Source organism: Trachypithecus francoisi, unplaced genomic scaffold, assembly GCF_009764315.1.
Source record: "Trachypithecus francoisi isolate TF-2019V2 unplaced genomic scaffold, Tfra_2.0 Lachesis_group0, whole genome shotgun sequence".
Taxonomy (NCBI): domain Eukaryota; kingdom Metazoa; phylum Chordata; class Mammalia; order Primates; family Cercopithecidae; genus Trachypithecus; species Trachypithecus francoisi.
The window spans coordinates 180,091,683-180,108,099 of record NW_022681453.1 but is presented as its reverse complement, the minus strand read 5'-3'; positions in this window follow the sequence as shown (position 1 = coordinate 180,108,099).

Here is a 16,417-nt window from a genome sequence, read left to right as displayed (position 1 = left end):
TTTCCAGTATGCAGGAAATGTTCTGTGTCGTGTGTTGATTGGAGTTTCATCCTACAAGTGTTCCTATTGGAGTTAGGAATGTGTTTGGCTGCAATAATAGGCAACCTAATTAATACTGGCTTAAACAAATAATGATTTATTTTCCCCATGCAGTTCCAGATTGAACAAATGCCATGAGGGACACAGGCTCCTCGAAATTTCTCTGCCATCCTTAGCATGTTGGTGTCATCCCATTCATGGTCACCTAATGCTGCAGTACCCCAGGCCTCCTCCATGTTGCAGGCAGAAAGAAGTAAGAAAGGGAAGTGCTGGCACCGACAGGCTTCCACTTCTGCTTCACACAATGTAACTGTGTTATATGGCTACTCTGGCTGCAGGAGAGGCTGAGAAAACCAGCTTTTGGTTTTTATAGCTTTAACAGAATGGAGATAGGCATGGGCTAGTGAGACTGGAAATGAAAATCGGTCTAGTTCTTCTGCAGTATCTGCTACAGAACCTTTATTTTTTAGTATTATTTTCTGGGGAGTTACTTATTGACTACTAAGGGTGTGATAGTTTCCTTTAGGCAGAACAAGACAAGCTAGGAGGCATTGGGGAGCTTGCCCTCTAGGGAGAAGAGTGTACCAATAAGTCAGCGCCCATTAAATGTGACAAAGACTCTGAGAAAGGCATGGCTTTCCCATATAAGTGAGAACACAGAGGATGGACTTGGCCAGTTGGGCTGAGAGAAAGCAGTTGATTGAGACGTATTGGAACAATATGTCTGTGTGTCTAACATGATTGTGGATGAAGAATAGCCAGTAATTGAAGATAATTCTTACTTTGTAGCTTTAAAGAATGGATGAATGGTCAGCTAGTGAATATAATTGGATTCTGAAGTGCCTCTGTGGGGCATATAAGAGAAGCTATCTAGTATGCAGTCAGAAGAATGATGGTTAAAACTGACTCAGCCCTCACTACGCACCAAGCTCTTCATATGGGTGAACTCTCTTAACTCTCACATCACAGCTTGTAATTATTACTATCATCCCCATTTTACGGAAGAGCACACTGACGCTTACAAAGGTTAACTAACTTATCTAAGGTCACACAACTGCAAAGTGGTGGCACCCAGATTTGAGTCCAAATATTCTGACCCCAGTCTCTGCTCTTAACCACTTATTCATTCAACAAATATTTAATGAGCATCTATGATGGGCCAGGCACTGTTGTGGGTGCAGGGGATACAGTGGTACAAGAAAGACATACTTTCTATCCTCATGGAGCTTTCATTTTATTGTAAATAAAACCCCACAATGTTATATAATAAGTAAATTTTATTTTAACATATATAATAAAAGAACTGATTTTTAAAAATGTGTAACTATTTTATAAATAACATGTAGTAATAACATAATTACATATAATAATGATAGTTTGATGCTAGTAGTGATACCACTATCACTGTACCACACTGTGTCATGACAGAAACGGAACTCAAAGTAGTAGAATCAGAGTGGCAAAGAGCTTGACCTGGAGTCCGTGCAGGGATAGGTAGATGACACTGCTGCAAATGGGACTACAGAGAGGAGACTTGCTAGAGCCAAGTTTCCAAAAGGGAAACCTGGCCCAACAGTGCTGGTTTTGACCAGTGCTTCATCAAGAGCAGATCAGAGGTAAGTGTACGTCATACTGCCAAGGTGTGGTGGCTCCAGGGCAGTGGCCTGGCCCAGACCGAATTCCAAGGTTCTATAGTACTGAGAGAACTGGGACTAAGCTCTTTTTTTCTGAAAATCTGACATGTAGTTGAAGATTTGCAGTGAGGTTCTGAGTTGGCTTGAGCTATCTTTTTCTGTTTCCTTTCTACTCTCAGGGGTATGGTCAGAGACAGGAATTTATATGGTGCTGTCTTTTGAGAGGCTTTTTGTTAATTACATGAGGTTAGATCTCAATATAGATTTTAGAGACCCAAGCCTTACAGTCTCACAGGGAAGGATCATGAGTTTTACCAAACATTACAAACTTGAATTGGGAGCTTTTGTTAAATAGGGATGGGACATTTTCTTGAGATGAAGAAAATAAATAATTATTGCCCATCAGAATAAAAGAAGACAATACAAAGACCTGTGTTCATAACGCTTTGTGTTTAATAATCAGGTTTGCTCAGGGTATTAAGGAGGAACTGAATTTATTTAAATTATGTGTTGATCTTACTATTAAAATAGGAGCAAGTGGAAGAATGAAAGAAAAATAAAGGAAGACATCTGATTAATGGGGAGAAGGGAGACGTTTCTTTAGGAAAGTGATTAAAGTCTTAGCACAGAGTCTAGACAAATATGAAAGAGAAGAAGTTCTTGGAGGCTACATTTGACATGTCTGAAACCGGACAGGAGAAGTACATCTACCCAGCTGCTCCTGTCTAATGAAGGGATTGCTATACAACGGCTCTAAGATCAGAAAAGATAATTGATCTCAGGGAGGAGATGAGTGTGACTCTCTAGAGGGTTCCTGAAATTAGGAAAGTATTGAGGAATACCTCTATACAATTGCAGATAGATATTCTCTCATAAGAACACATGGGTAGGCACCCCTTGAGGACCGAGACAGCTATGCACAATATTTGGACAAATGTGAATGAGGAAGCCTGAGAAGCCAGGATAAAATACTGAAGGCACTGAGTCATAAATTGGAAAATTGTACAGTTATCATAGATGGGGAAGCAGGAACTGCCTGTGCCTGAGGAAACCTGCCAGGAAAATTTATGGAATTATGATCCCCCCCAAGGGAACTCACAGGGCAAACAAGACGTACTACTAGAGAGCCAGGCAAGATAAAAATAAATTGAGGTCAGTCCTGAGTTGGATATTGATCTTATGAGATGATGCCTCCTGAGTAGATTGTACAACTCAAGGAGGTGAAGATAAACAAGCTTTGTTTGGAAATTGCATGCTCTGAAAACTGTTCATTCCTTGACTTGGTATCAGACACTCTGGAGAAACCCAAAAGAAAAAAAATCTAGAGGAATAAGTTACAAAGACAAATGTCTGGGCCAGAAAAGCAATGTGAAAGCAAACAGAAGGAAAGCATCATTCCAGCAAGCAGTTTTCTTGCTATTCTCAGTAGGGAATGATAAGGTCAATTAAGAAACAGGCCAGACTACTGAAATCTCAGCTAAGATTCAGATGGGAAAAGAAGGACACCGAATAGTGGAGGCCTATCACACCTGCTATGGTTGGAATGTTTATCCCTTCCGAAACTCATATTGAAATTTAATCCCCAATGTAGCAGTAAAGGCAGGGCCTTTAAGAGCTAATTGGGTCGTGAGGGTTCTGCCCTCATGAATGGATTAATCCATTCATGGACTAATGAATTAATTGGTTAATAGATGAATGGGTTGTCATGGGAGTGGAACTGGTGGCTTTATGAGAAGAGGAAGGGAGACCTCAGTTAGCACACTCAGCCACCTTGTCGTGGGATACGCTGCACTGCCTTGGGACTCAGCAGTAAGTACCCACCAGCAAGTAGGCCCTCACCAGATTCAGTCCCTTGATGTTGAACTTTCCATTCTCCCGAACCGTAATAATTTTTTTCTTTATAAATTATTTAGTTTCAGGCATTATGTTGCAAGCAATAGAAAATGAACTAAGACAACACCCATGCAGAAAATAGATGGAAGTGAAGGAAATGTTAAAGGTCTGGTACTTTCAAAAGCAGAAGAAAAACAGGTTTTCCATGAGCATAAAACTTAGGTATGCTCTTGCTAGGGCCCTGGACACCAGCTTCAGAGCCATTCCTGAGTGTCATCATAAAATACTTGAAGATGAAACTGGCAGAACCCATTGTGGTGATCAGGTTGTGGAAATAAACAGATTACCCAGTGAGAGCAAGCAGAGGCTACTTATTAAGTGTTTGCTATAGCAAGGAAGTCAGCTACCATTTCTTGCATTTTACAAAAGCTCAAAGGCAAGCAGGGAATGGGAGAGCTTTATAGTGAGAAACGGAGGACTTCAGATGTGCTCTGATCGGAGGCTGTTGTCATAGGGAGTCTGGAGGCAGGCTAGCCAGAGTGGAGCATCATCTGTGCTTGCTTTGGGGAACAAATTGGGCTTTCTATGGTTGGTTTTGAGTTGGAACCCAGGGCAAAAATATTGGAACATTAGCAGTCATTGACCAAGTCTTGATCATTCTAAACTGATTGCTGCAGAACTTGTGGGTTAGAATTCTATTGTTTATTGTCTGGCCATTCTTCAATTGTATGCTCATTTTCTCAAGGGTCAAACTGCCCCACAGAGCAGATTTTATGGACTTGCACATTCCCATAGTAGGAAATCTGTGGCATGAATTGTAAATGGATGATCACACATGCAAAATGTAGAGGTGATATCCTTATTAGGAATCTTCTCAATGCATCACTGGGGTGCCAGGGACAAAAGGTTCAGATGAAATGGAAAAGATGAAGTTTTGAATATGCAAGAAGAAAATATAAGTCACCTCTGATAAGACCTGGTGTTTGGGAGTGTCCCCATGACCGCTCTTCAAAAAGACAGTAAGCTTATCTGGATTCTTTCTCCTCCAGGCAAAAATAGTGTGAATTAATCACTTGATATATACTTTTGCCCATTTGACTGTAGGTTCACATGTCATGGATTTTGGACAGCTATTATAGACTGGCATCCAAGCAACACTACAACCAAGAGAAATTCTTTTCCAAGTTACCTTATGTTTAGATGACACTGAGGGTCCCACTATGCATTTTTATTACAAGAGTCAAAATTAGAGTAAATAGCGACTTCTGGTAATGTAACTATGGGTAGGATTATTTCTCTTGGATGGAGGGTTTGTTTGTGGTTCCCACATTCTGAGATATGTGACTGATGCTGACATTCTCTGGTACTAAATTAGTCCTTGAGATTCTTTAAAGTAAAGGTGCATAAAAAATTCAGGTGCTGAAGCCAGGTGCAGTGGTATATACTTGTGTACTTGTAGTTCCAGCTACTTGGGAGGCTGAAGCAGAGGATTGCTTGAGGTCAGGAGTTTGAGGCCAGCCTGGGCAACATAGTGAGGCCTTGTTAAAAAAAACAAACAAACAAACAAACAAAAAAACTTGGTTTCTGTAATAGAGCTACTCCCATTCCAGTGGGTGACAGCCCAGGATGAAGCTGTTGATGAAACCCTGTCTTGAACTAAGTGAGACCCTCTGGTTAAGACTAAGCAGAAAAATAACCTTGGGCAAGTTGGTTTGGGGATTTTAATTTCAACTTTTACCAAATAATTTTGTATTTAACTTCTTTTGGGCTTTAATTTTATTTTGAGAGTTTAGTAATGGGAAGATCTTCCAAATTTGGAACATTATTATATTATTGATTATATATAACATATTATTTCAGTGTCATTTGATCTTATAACTTCTGGTGATCTATTTTGGAGAACATGGCTAGATGCAAAATAGGAAAATTAACAGGGAGAAAACTTTTAATCTAGAAAACTGTAGGGATTTGAAAAATTAATTTACTGTCCTCCCCCATGTCAAAGCCTTTTCAGATAAAAACTAAACTGTCCCCCAGTGGTCCTACAGGCATTGTTTGATGTTGGAGGAGTATTTCTGTGCAGGTGAGAGTGGAATGAATGTTAGATCACTTTAAGCATTGTCGTGGGAAAGATGGGAGAAGGGGTCAGCCTAACAATATTTAGTCCGTAAATGTTTATCTTGGATCTAACAGGAAATGAGAACACTATTTCCTGAAAGTCTTGGGGAACATTCTATATTGTAAATACACAATTTGTCCCCAAATCAGTCAATCAATCATCGTAGGTGGGGATTCTCGAAAAGCAGACCCCAAAACAAAGATCTGGGTGCAAGTAATTTATTTGTGTGATGGCTCTAGGAATCAGGTGAGGAAGTAGGGAAGTGAGACAGGACAAGCAGAAAAGCTAATAAAAGAAATATTCATATAAGGAGATTGTATTGGGAAACTGGGGCTCAGGCCTGCTGGGGAACCTCTGAAAGGAGGTGTGGGACATGCCTCAGAACTGTCTAGAGTGGTAAAGATGCTGGGATCCACCCAGCCACCCACCCACTCACGTTTCTTCATTGTTGGGAGTTATACTTGGGGTCGTTAGTTTCTCAGCAAACTGGCTAATCATGCTCCTGTAACCGGAGAATGCAGGGATTTGAGAGGTAGGAAGCCATCACTGTGTATGAGAACTCTCTTCAGAAGCTGATAAGAGTTGTGATGAGAGTGGCCTCCAGGGTGGGCCGAAGAAGTAGGACAAAACTGTATTAGAGCAGTGGGATTTTGGTGCAGAAATAGAAAAGTGTTTGATAGCATACAATAAAAACCCCAGAAACAAACTAGCACATGTAACAAAACTTAGCATATGAAAAAGAAATATTTCAAATGTATAAGGGAAAATAGTCTATTCAATAAATGGTATTGGCACAATTTGCTACTCATTTGTGAAGAAAAATAAGCTATATTCCCATCTTACACTATAGCCAAAATAATTATGAATGAATCAATAAGCCAAATGTAAGTAAACATAAAACCCAATAGAAACCTAGAAATACCAAAGGAAAATATTGGTAAATGTGACTACATTAAACATAGAAACTTCTCTATTTGAAAAGGAATGATAAAGTTTAAAAAGTGAGCTGTAGATAGGGAGGAAATACTTAAAACATATAATAGAAAAGAGGATTAATATTCAGGATAGATAAAGAACTTTTCATCAATAATAAGAAGATAACCCAAAGAAAAATGGGCAAGTTAATGAACAGGTAATTTATAAGATTAACAAATACAATTATCAGATAAACATGCTTTACTTCATGGGGAATCAGGAAAATGGGGGGAAAAAAAGAGAGAGAGAATGTCCTTTCTTCCTTCTCTCCTTACTCCCTCCCTTATTTCCTCTTTCTCCCCTCCCTCCTCCCTCCTTTCCTCCCTTCCTTCCTTTGAAGTTTTTAACTTTAGAATTTCTATTTGGTAATTTTTTATACTTTTTGTCTTTTTAGTGATATTCTCTGTTTGACGAGACATCATTCTCATACTTTCCTTTAGTTCTTTACTCATGGTTTTCTATAGTTCTTTGAATATATTTAAAAATGTGGATTTAAAGTCTTTTTCTAGTAATTTCAATGTCCAGGCTTCCTCGGGGACAGTTTTTAGTGACTTTTAAAATTTCTTCCCATCATAGGATCACACTTGTTTCCTTGCTTGTCTTGTAATTTTTGTTGTTGTTGAAACTGGACATTTTAAATATTGTGTGTCAACTATGGAAATCAGATCCCCCTCTTCCCCAGTGTTTGTAGCCATTGCTGTGGTTATGGAAGCAATTTGTTTGTTTAGTGACTTTCCTGAACTAATTTGGTAAAGTCTACATTCTTTGTTGTGTGTGGCTGCTGAAGTCTTTGCTCAGTGAGCTTAGAGATAAGTTAATGATTGCATAGAGACTTCCTTCAGTGCTTTGAACCAATAAATTTCCCAGCCTTTGCAGATGAACTCTGTGTGCATATCAGGACATGCTTTCAATGCTCAAGCAGTAGCCTTTACTTCAAACTTCTGCAGAACTTCAAGGTAAGCCAGAGATGTGAGTTTGGAGTGTTCTCAAGGTTTTTTTTCTGGCTGTGTGTGCAGTCCTGGGCATGTGGACAGTCCTGAACTTATGAATGGACTTCTAGATTTCCAGGATGTTGTCAGCACTTTTCAAAGCTCCTTATGGACTTTGCTTTTCCTTTTAAGTTTCTTGGTCAGTTTGTTGATTGCCTATTATTGCCACCTCAGGCAGCTGTGATAGGAAACAATTGCTGCTGATTGTTTTTGCTAAATGTCCTAAGAAAAAGGTTGTTCATGCTGAGTGAGCTCCAGTCAGGTCATATAAAGACCTGCTAGTGAGAGTTTCCAGGAAACTGCCAGAGAGGTCAAATAATGACAATTCTCTGAATTGGTGGTTTTGGAGAGCTTTGTGCCTGTCTGTTTCCTCCAGTGGCTGCTAGGCTTCTAGTTTTTGCTGTGATTATGCTGTTTATTTTTAAGGCTTCTGGGTAGCTAGGAGAGGGGAATGGGAATAGGGCAAGTTAAAATATCACATAGCTTGCTGTTCTTACTGAGTCAGCTCTTTCTCCTGAATAAACACTCCTTGGATTGTTATGAGCCTTTGGTTAATTTCCAGAGTTCTGAAAAAGTTGATTTTTACGATTTGCTAGTGTTGTCATTGCTTTTATGGAGAAACAGATTTTCAGAGGTCCTTATTCCACCAATGCCACTGACATTCCTCTTACAGAGTTGTTTTTCCAGTTCCTGAACCATGTGGCTAAATCATTAGCCATTGCTCAAGAATCAAGGTGGATCCATTTCTTTTACCATATTTCTGTCTGGCAAAGTGGATAATCAAATGTGCAAATTAAAGTTTTGCCCAGGAAAGGATTCTTCAATATTTTTCACACTTCAGAGTGAGTCAGCAACATTTCCTTCTGGCTCAGGCTAGAATACCATCTAGACCATCTATAAACCTGACCTAAGTTTTATTTTCTTTAGTCAAATAGTCACAGGAAACTTCCATGAGGTTGTAGTTATGAATTGAGGATAGCAGCAAGAGTGGTGACCATGGGAGTCTAAGCCAATCTATTTGCTACAGCACCTTGGGTAGCATTGTAACTGCTGGACCATGTGGCCCAAATGGCAAAACACTTTGCATTGCATCCTGTACTTATTGTATAGCTTTCTCTTGATCTAGGACCCAATAAATATTGGCATCCTTATGTGTTATTTTATAAATGTATCATGCTGTATTTTACCTCTAAAATTTAAAGGTAAATTTTGTGGCTCCTTAGTCGTGGGTTGCACAAAGTATAGAAATTTGTCTTTCACTTTAAAGAGACTATGCCACCATGACCCTTGCATCCCTGAGAACATCACTTAAGAGATACCTGGCTCGATGGGATTTATCTTTCATCCCCTGACATGCCTGTGTCTTACTTAGATTATTCCAGAGTAGAAAGTACTTTTTATTTTCCAGGTTCAGGCAAGACATCATCAGTATGGGGACCAACGTGACACTCTAGAATGTCTGGATGGTCAAGTTCCCTCAGACTAGATAATGAGCAGGAGAGTTAATACAAACCCGAGAGTATGTACTGCTGTACAGACTGCACATGTGTACCAATGCATGATCTTTTCTTAACCGTTAAAAATTTCAAACAAATGAATTATTTTAAAAAGGTAACACAGGTGTACGATGCAAAATTTAAAATGTACAAAAGCGTTTGCAGATGAAAGTGGGTTTCTCTGCTACTCTACCCCTTCATCACTCAGTTCCCCTTTCTAGGGGTAAAACCAGTATTTTTAATTTTTTGTCTGTCTATCCATAAACAATGCCTTAAAGAAAATAAAAAATATACACACAAATACATAGTTATATATGTGTACATAAACATAACTGTGTATATATACAAACAGACACATACACACATACATACATATCTTTATAATGCAACGCCTTGGAGGTCATTCCACACAAGTTCTGGTAGAGTTCTTTATAATGGTTGAAGAGTATCCACTTGGTGGATATGCTTTAGTTTATTTAATCATTTCTCAATTGAATTAGATAATTTTCAATTTTTTTTGCCATTAAAAGCAGTGATGAAATGGATATCTTTTATATATATATGTCTTTGTGCACATACATGCTTTTATCTGCAGGGTAAGTTACTATAAGTTCATCCATTTTTTTTTTTTTTTTTTGAGACAGAGTCTCGGTCTGTCACCCAGGCTGGAGTGCAGTGGCACGATCTCAGCTCACTGGAAGCTCCGCCTCGCAGTTCATGCCATTCTCCTGCCTCAGCCTCCCAAGTAGCTGGGACTACAGGCGTCTGCCACCACGTCTGGCTAATTTTTTGTATTTTTAGTAGAGACGGGATTTCACCACGTTAGTCAGGATGGTCTTGATCTCCTGACCTCATGATCCGCCTGCCTCGGCCTCCCAAAGTGCTGGGATTACAGGTATGAGTCACCACGTCCTGCCCATCCATTTATTTTTAATTTAATTTGAACTCTTTTTGAATATGTAAAGTTCTATACACACAAATGATTATATCTACAGGGTACATTCCTAAAAGTTCATTTATTTCATATTTAATTTCAACTTATAGTGTATATTTAAGCCTCCTTAAAATCTTTTTGTAACATTATGTGGTATAAACAAGCAAAATACAAAGAATGGGATCAGTAAAGTAAGTTCCTTATATATGTTTGATGTATATATATGTATATGACACTACAGCTACTAGTTCTGTAATATTTGCTGAACTGTTTGCCCCTCTTTCCAATAAAGTTACTTTATCACAAGGTTAATAAAAATTTCCACACAGCAGATGTTTATGTTAGACCAATAAAACACATTGCTGGGTATCTTTCATTAAGCTTTCTGGATCTATTCTCCATGTTTTCTACCTTGCTCTGTGTGAGGCTGAGAGGCTGATCCATATGGTCTATACCAGAGGTTGACAGACTTTAGTCTGTAGGTCAGATCTGATCCATGGTGTCAAATCCAGTTACATCCATTTAAGTATCATCTATGGCTGTTTTCATGCAGATTTTAGTATTTGTGACAGAGACCATATGGCCTATAAGCCTAAACTATTTGTAATCTGGCCATTTACAGACAAGGTTTGCCACCCCTGGTCTATATCATTGGCTCCCTTGTCCTCTAGGTTCTGGTTAGGTTTATCACTTTGGAGCATGGCAGGGGTTTGGAGGGAGAGAGAAAGGTGAGTTGGGGACTTTATTCCAGTTGCCTTCCTGTGTGGTTGCCACAGGATGGCTCCATTTCTGGATTGTAAATCTCAGCTTCTCTCAGAAGCCTCTCTGCCTTGGGGTTCTGGTAATCTCACCCCAACCTACCCCTTCAGGCCCAGAGATATGCCGTTTTGCTGTCATTGGTCTGGGGCCCCGCACTCTCCTCTGTGGTAGCCTTGCCCATAACTAAACAGCCCTTTATTAGGCTATTCTTAATTTATCTTTTAATAATACTGGGTGTTCTTGCTGCGACTCTGATACAGCAGGTTACAATTTTATGTGTATATTGTCCCCTGAATTTTATGGAAAAAAGGAAAATACCGAAAATAATTTCACAAAAACAGTAACAGTGGCTATCTGTGCATAGTGAGATATCAATGACTTTTATTATATTCTTCTTGCTTTCTGTGGAATCTGTATGATGAAGAAATACTATATTTGTTCTAAGGATAAAGCTAAATAAATAACATAATAAAAGAAAAAAAAATGACTGGACTCTTTGGCCTCTATCATTAATTGGGCCAGACCTAGCTATGTCCTAAAACTCAGTAGTAGATGTTGCTTTTCCTGGAAAGCAGAACACAGAATGGAGAGGGCACTGCCTTTAGAATCAGCAGGCTTGCTCTGTCACTCCGGGTTTGGTCATGAAAACAAGCAGAAGACCCATATACGCACATTCGTGTTGCATGCTTACAAATACACATGCACAGAGCTGGAAAGTTGTAGCAGCCTTTATTTCAGTTGTTGAACACTAACCTTGCATACTCTGATACATGTGTGCCTGCTGCTGTGATGGTGCCCATGCTCGGTGAAACTCTCCCCATTGGCAGTGCTAACACCTGACTGGACTCCCAGGTTACAGTTTCCCAGTTCTTGCATGCTCAGTGATTGGTCTTTAAAGGATGCCCCTCTGCCATCTGGCTGGGTCCTGTGGCACTTGCGATGTCAGCTATACGCTATTCCAGATTCAGCCCTCTCTCAAGACTCTTTGACTCTTTGAGCTTGGATCACCGGCTCAGAGTCTCAGACTCCCCGACTGCCCCTCCACTCCTGTCAAGTTGCCCTTTGGGGTACTGGTGGCAATCTGTACTTGCTGATCTTGGTCAAAACCACTCCGACCTATCCTGACAGGCTTCTTTCACTTTAAATTCCCAGGAGCAGTGGTTGGGATCTGTTTTTCTTTCTCTCCGGAAGATCAAGAGTTCATGCAAATTGGTTGTGGTGACCAGCTATGAATAAAAAGAGGCCTGCATTTGTTAGGCCACAGAAAGTTCTATTGTGATCTTTTCCCAGGTCAATGATATTCATCAAGCATTGAGCTAGAAAGAACTCAGCTGACAGGTGTTGAGGTGGTCAATGAAAACAACAAGTCAAAACCAAAGCACCAGTAAAGGCTTTAGCCACTTACTGCAAAACTGTAAAGAGGACCTGAACATGAAAGGGCTCCAGAACCCATGCCCACGCCTTGTTCCATTTTTGAATAGTGTAGGTGGGAGGGTCAGGTGGGTTGGCACAGATGTGGGGATCATCTCACTGTCATGCGGAGCTGTGAAAAAAAAGCTCCTTCGGTTATGTGCATGTGAAGGCTAGGTGAAGAAGGAATGAGGGAAGGGCTATGAGTGGGATAAGTATGGAATATTGAGTCAAATGTCTTTGAGGCTCACCAGATAACGTGGTCTTAGCAGAGGTGCCTGAGAAAGGCATCAGTGGAGGTATCCCCTGATAAGGAGACCTCAGAATGGAGATGCCTGGGCTAAGAATGTGGATGTTTTTGCATGGCCAGGCCTCTGAGTTCTTGACTATAAATCTCTCCAACTATGCCCAAAGTCTGGGGAGGGTAGATTTCCCCCATGAGGCCTATCAGGTAAAACCTTTGTAATTGTCTGTGGGCAATTAGGCTTAAAAAAATCACACATAGGATTTTGACCTGGATCCAACTCCTCAATATCTACTTGCCCTACACTGAAAAAACTAACAAAGAATATGCAAGTGACTGCTGTCTGAGCAAAGCTCTGCGTCAAGGTGTCTTGATAATGTCTGCCTCTCTTTACTCCAGAAATAGATTTAGAGACAAGAATTCAAGGACATATAGTTTCTTTTAGAAGTGAAGGAAAACAGTGTTAGGGGAGGAGGGACGTTGGAAATGGCAAGGCTCCAGGCTAAGTGCTTTTTCTTTGTTACCTCTTTTTTATTCCCATTCACAGAAGTGGAACCTAAAGCCTGAGAAGGTGAAATGGCTCCCTCAAGGTCCATAGAAAGGAAGTGGTGATATTTTCTCTGATGACAAAGACCATTCTATAACTATTATACTCACTAATTTCTGCCCCAAATAGAAAATAAAAAAGAATATGCAAATGTAAAGTTAAAATAAGTACAATAGAGTTTTTTTTCCCTAATGTAACGCATTGGTTAAAAATTGATTTTCATTTCATTTTATTTTTTAAACCATATGCATTTATCCTTGTTACAGTAAATCTGGAAAGTTCATAAACGATGACTGAGTCTCTTGAGTATGTAACCCCCTCCAGGAGAATGCATTTTGCTAAAAGCATGAAGATCATAGAGAAAGAATGGTAAAAAGGACCACGTTGAGGTGAAAAAATGCTGATGATGGAGGACCAGAGGCAGAAGGAAATTAAAAGAAAGTAAGAGAGAGAAATGAGGGAGAAATTAAGGCACTAAGAATGTTTATGTATATCCCCACAAAAAGCAAAATGTCATGGATTTCTAGGGTATAATATAGTCTCAAAAAAGTGCTGAGTCATAGCCATCTCTAGGAATAAGGATTAGTTAGCATAAACAGAAAGCATGGATGCACCTGAAAACCAAGTGAGGTGCCATCATGAAGATTGCAATACATGGTTTGCTTACTCTATGAGCTTTTGTTGCACGTGGATAAGAGCTCAAATTTGGGCGAATGGGTGGGTTAGCTAAAATGTCAACTAAGATTCATTTCAACTTTAATTCCAACAATGATTTCTTATAATTTAATATTTTCAAGAATTTGCTTAGAAGTTTCGTTATTCACCCCTTCCCTCTCCCAGTTATGTTTTAATTACTCCTTCCCATGACTCTCATTTTTGAATCCCCCTCTCCCCATGTAGTTTTTGAGGGTATGCGCTGCTTCTTCCATTTAAAAATATTTTGCATTGTTTCAAGTTCTGTATTATATGTATATTTTGCTTTTAGTAATTTCCGGTTGAGTGATGAAGGTATGGCTGCTCAGAGCCAGCTATGTTTTTTCATTATTTGTGGAACTTCCTGATTGTATAGAAGACACATTTCTGTGAAGTGTCAAGAGGAAGAATTTAATGTAGCAAATATTTATTGAGCACTGGCTATGTGCAAGCTGAGACGGAGGCTTCAAGTAATCTCCAACCTAGTAAATGAGATCAAATGCAGCATTAGAAAATTATTACACATAGGAAACTAGTGAAACCAAGATTCAAAACAAGCTGGAAAGGCAAAGAAAAAGCAGAACTTGAGTTTTCAAAATGATAAAGCATTGAAATAGTCATCCTCCAACATTATTCATGCTTATAACTTATGCTTAACTATTATTTTTATTTTTATAGTTTTGTCTTTTTACATTAGGGGAGCATCATAATCTTTTCAGAGATTTTAGGACATGTAAAAGTCCTTATCTGGCCATGATTATAGGACACAAGGGTACCTATAACAGCTCTCATCTTAATTGCAAAGCACCGTATAGTTCGTGCAGCTTCCACACGTATCACTCATCTTAGCAGTATTCTGAGAGAAGCAAGGCAGATGGCATCCCTATTTCACAAATAATGAAGCTGAGTCTTTGAAAGATTAGTTGGCTTGCTCGTAGCTAAAATAGACTAAGATTTTTAAGGTCAGACCTTAAGGAAAGGGCCAACTGTGGTCCAAGGGAAGGACCAACTGCTCCTGAAAGGCCTTATGGTGGTAGAGGGTATGTTGGAGGCCGACTTTAAGAAACAGCCAAGGCTTCCAAAGAAAAAGAGGGTAAGAAGGGCTTGTCAGGGAGGGGTGATCACATTGGCAAAGAAAATTAGGTGGGAAGTTACAGGGCTTGTTAGAAAAAACAAATAAAGAGCAGGAACTATCAAAAGACTGTCATCAGGTCTTTTAAAATTACCCTCTAATTAGTGCCATCTTTGACCAGTTGACTTCCCTCTTGCCCTTGTTCACAAGTGTGGGTTAAGAAGGAGGAGGCGGCAGGAGTGATTGGTGGAAAGCAACCAGCTTTGTTTTGTCGTGGAGTGAAGAGCTATCCCCCAAAGCAGACTCTGTGACTTTTCTCCATTCTATTTTCATTCTAGTATCCACCCCCTACTCCCTGGCCCTGTTAGTTCAGCATCTTCCCCATGGTTTTATAATTTTCTCTGCTCTGTACGTCTCCACGAGTGACTCTAAAAACATTAAGAGAAAATCATACCACAGTTGAATAAAAGTGAAAGAAGTCCCTGAATCCACTGAAAGATTGTTTTCGTTTGATGGAATCTTATTGAATAAGGCAATAAGAACAGACCCTGAATCATATCAACTCCTTTGGCCTTTCCTAGTAAGTTAAAATCAGGTACAGCGATGATTCCTGTATATAGGTTTAGAGATAAACCAACTAAGGAAATGCGCAATAGCTTCTGCTCTTCCATCTGGTTGCTTAAAATTAAGTCATCTGCCTAGATTTATCCAATGAGCTACTCATGTAAGCAATCTTTGATTCAATGGAAAGTCATGGAGAAACTACAGCATATCAGAAACATTCTTCATTCAAGAACCATGCAGTCTAGTGTCCCATAAAGTCACAGCTGCCTTATAGATGCATTGGTGACAACCAGAGCTAGGGTCTGAGTCTCTCAGGGATGAGGCTTGAATGACATATGTTCTCTTAAGAGCTAGCTTTTCCATCCACTTTCCAAGTCGACTAGTATATAAGGCGTCTACCTTGGAGCCTATTGCCTTCCAGCTCCCCACTTGTATTCACCATCTCCATCCAAGTCTGGGGCTTGTCCTGAACTCAGGCCACTTCCCTCAGTACCTGCCTTGCCCTCATGTGTAATTCAAGAGTCAGATCTTTCCCTCATCTGCTCTGTGCTTTTGTGGATATTCTCAATGTGCCTTGTTCCTAAGTTGTGACAACCACTTGTCTGTCCATAAAACTTCACACCGAACAGTCCTAACCAACTACAGCCCTTATTAAATCATAACCACTAAGTCAAAATTTGAAATGTAGTGAAAGAATGAACTTAGTCTTCATTTTTCAAAGTCAGCTGATAAGCCAAAGGAATTCCTTTTTTAAGTCCCTGAAAGGAATCGTTAAGGAATGTGATGCTCAGCGTAGTCAGGGGTCCCTGTCTTCTCTAAATCAGAATTGATGAAGCCTTTTGTGGTTTGTCTTCTCTCCTTAACTCACAAACCTCAAACTTTTGAATCACATGAGGGTGTCTTTCTAGAGGAGAATATAATTCCTTTCTTCTGTGTGACCTATAAGGATCAGACATTAATGAACAGAGCCTGATGCTATTGAAAAGGATTCATGAAAAAGAAATCAATGATAGGGGCTGGGAGCACTTCCAAGGTTTTGCTTCTTTAAAAGGCCTCACATATAGGTTGCTCCGGTCAGCAAGGCTAACAAATCATTCCCAAGAATGGTT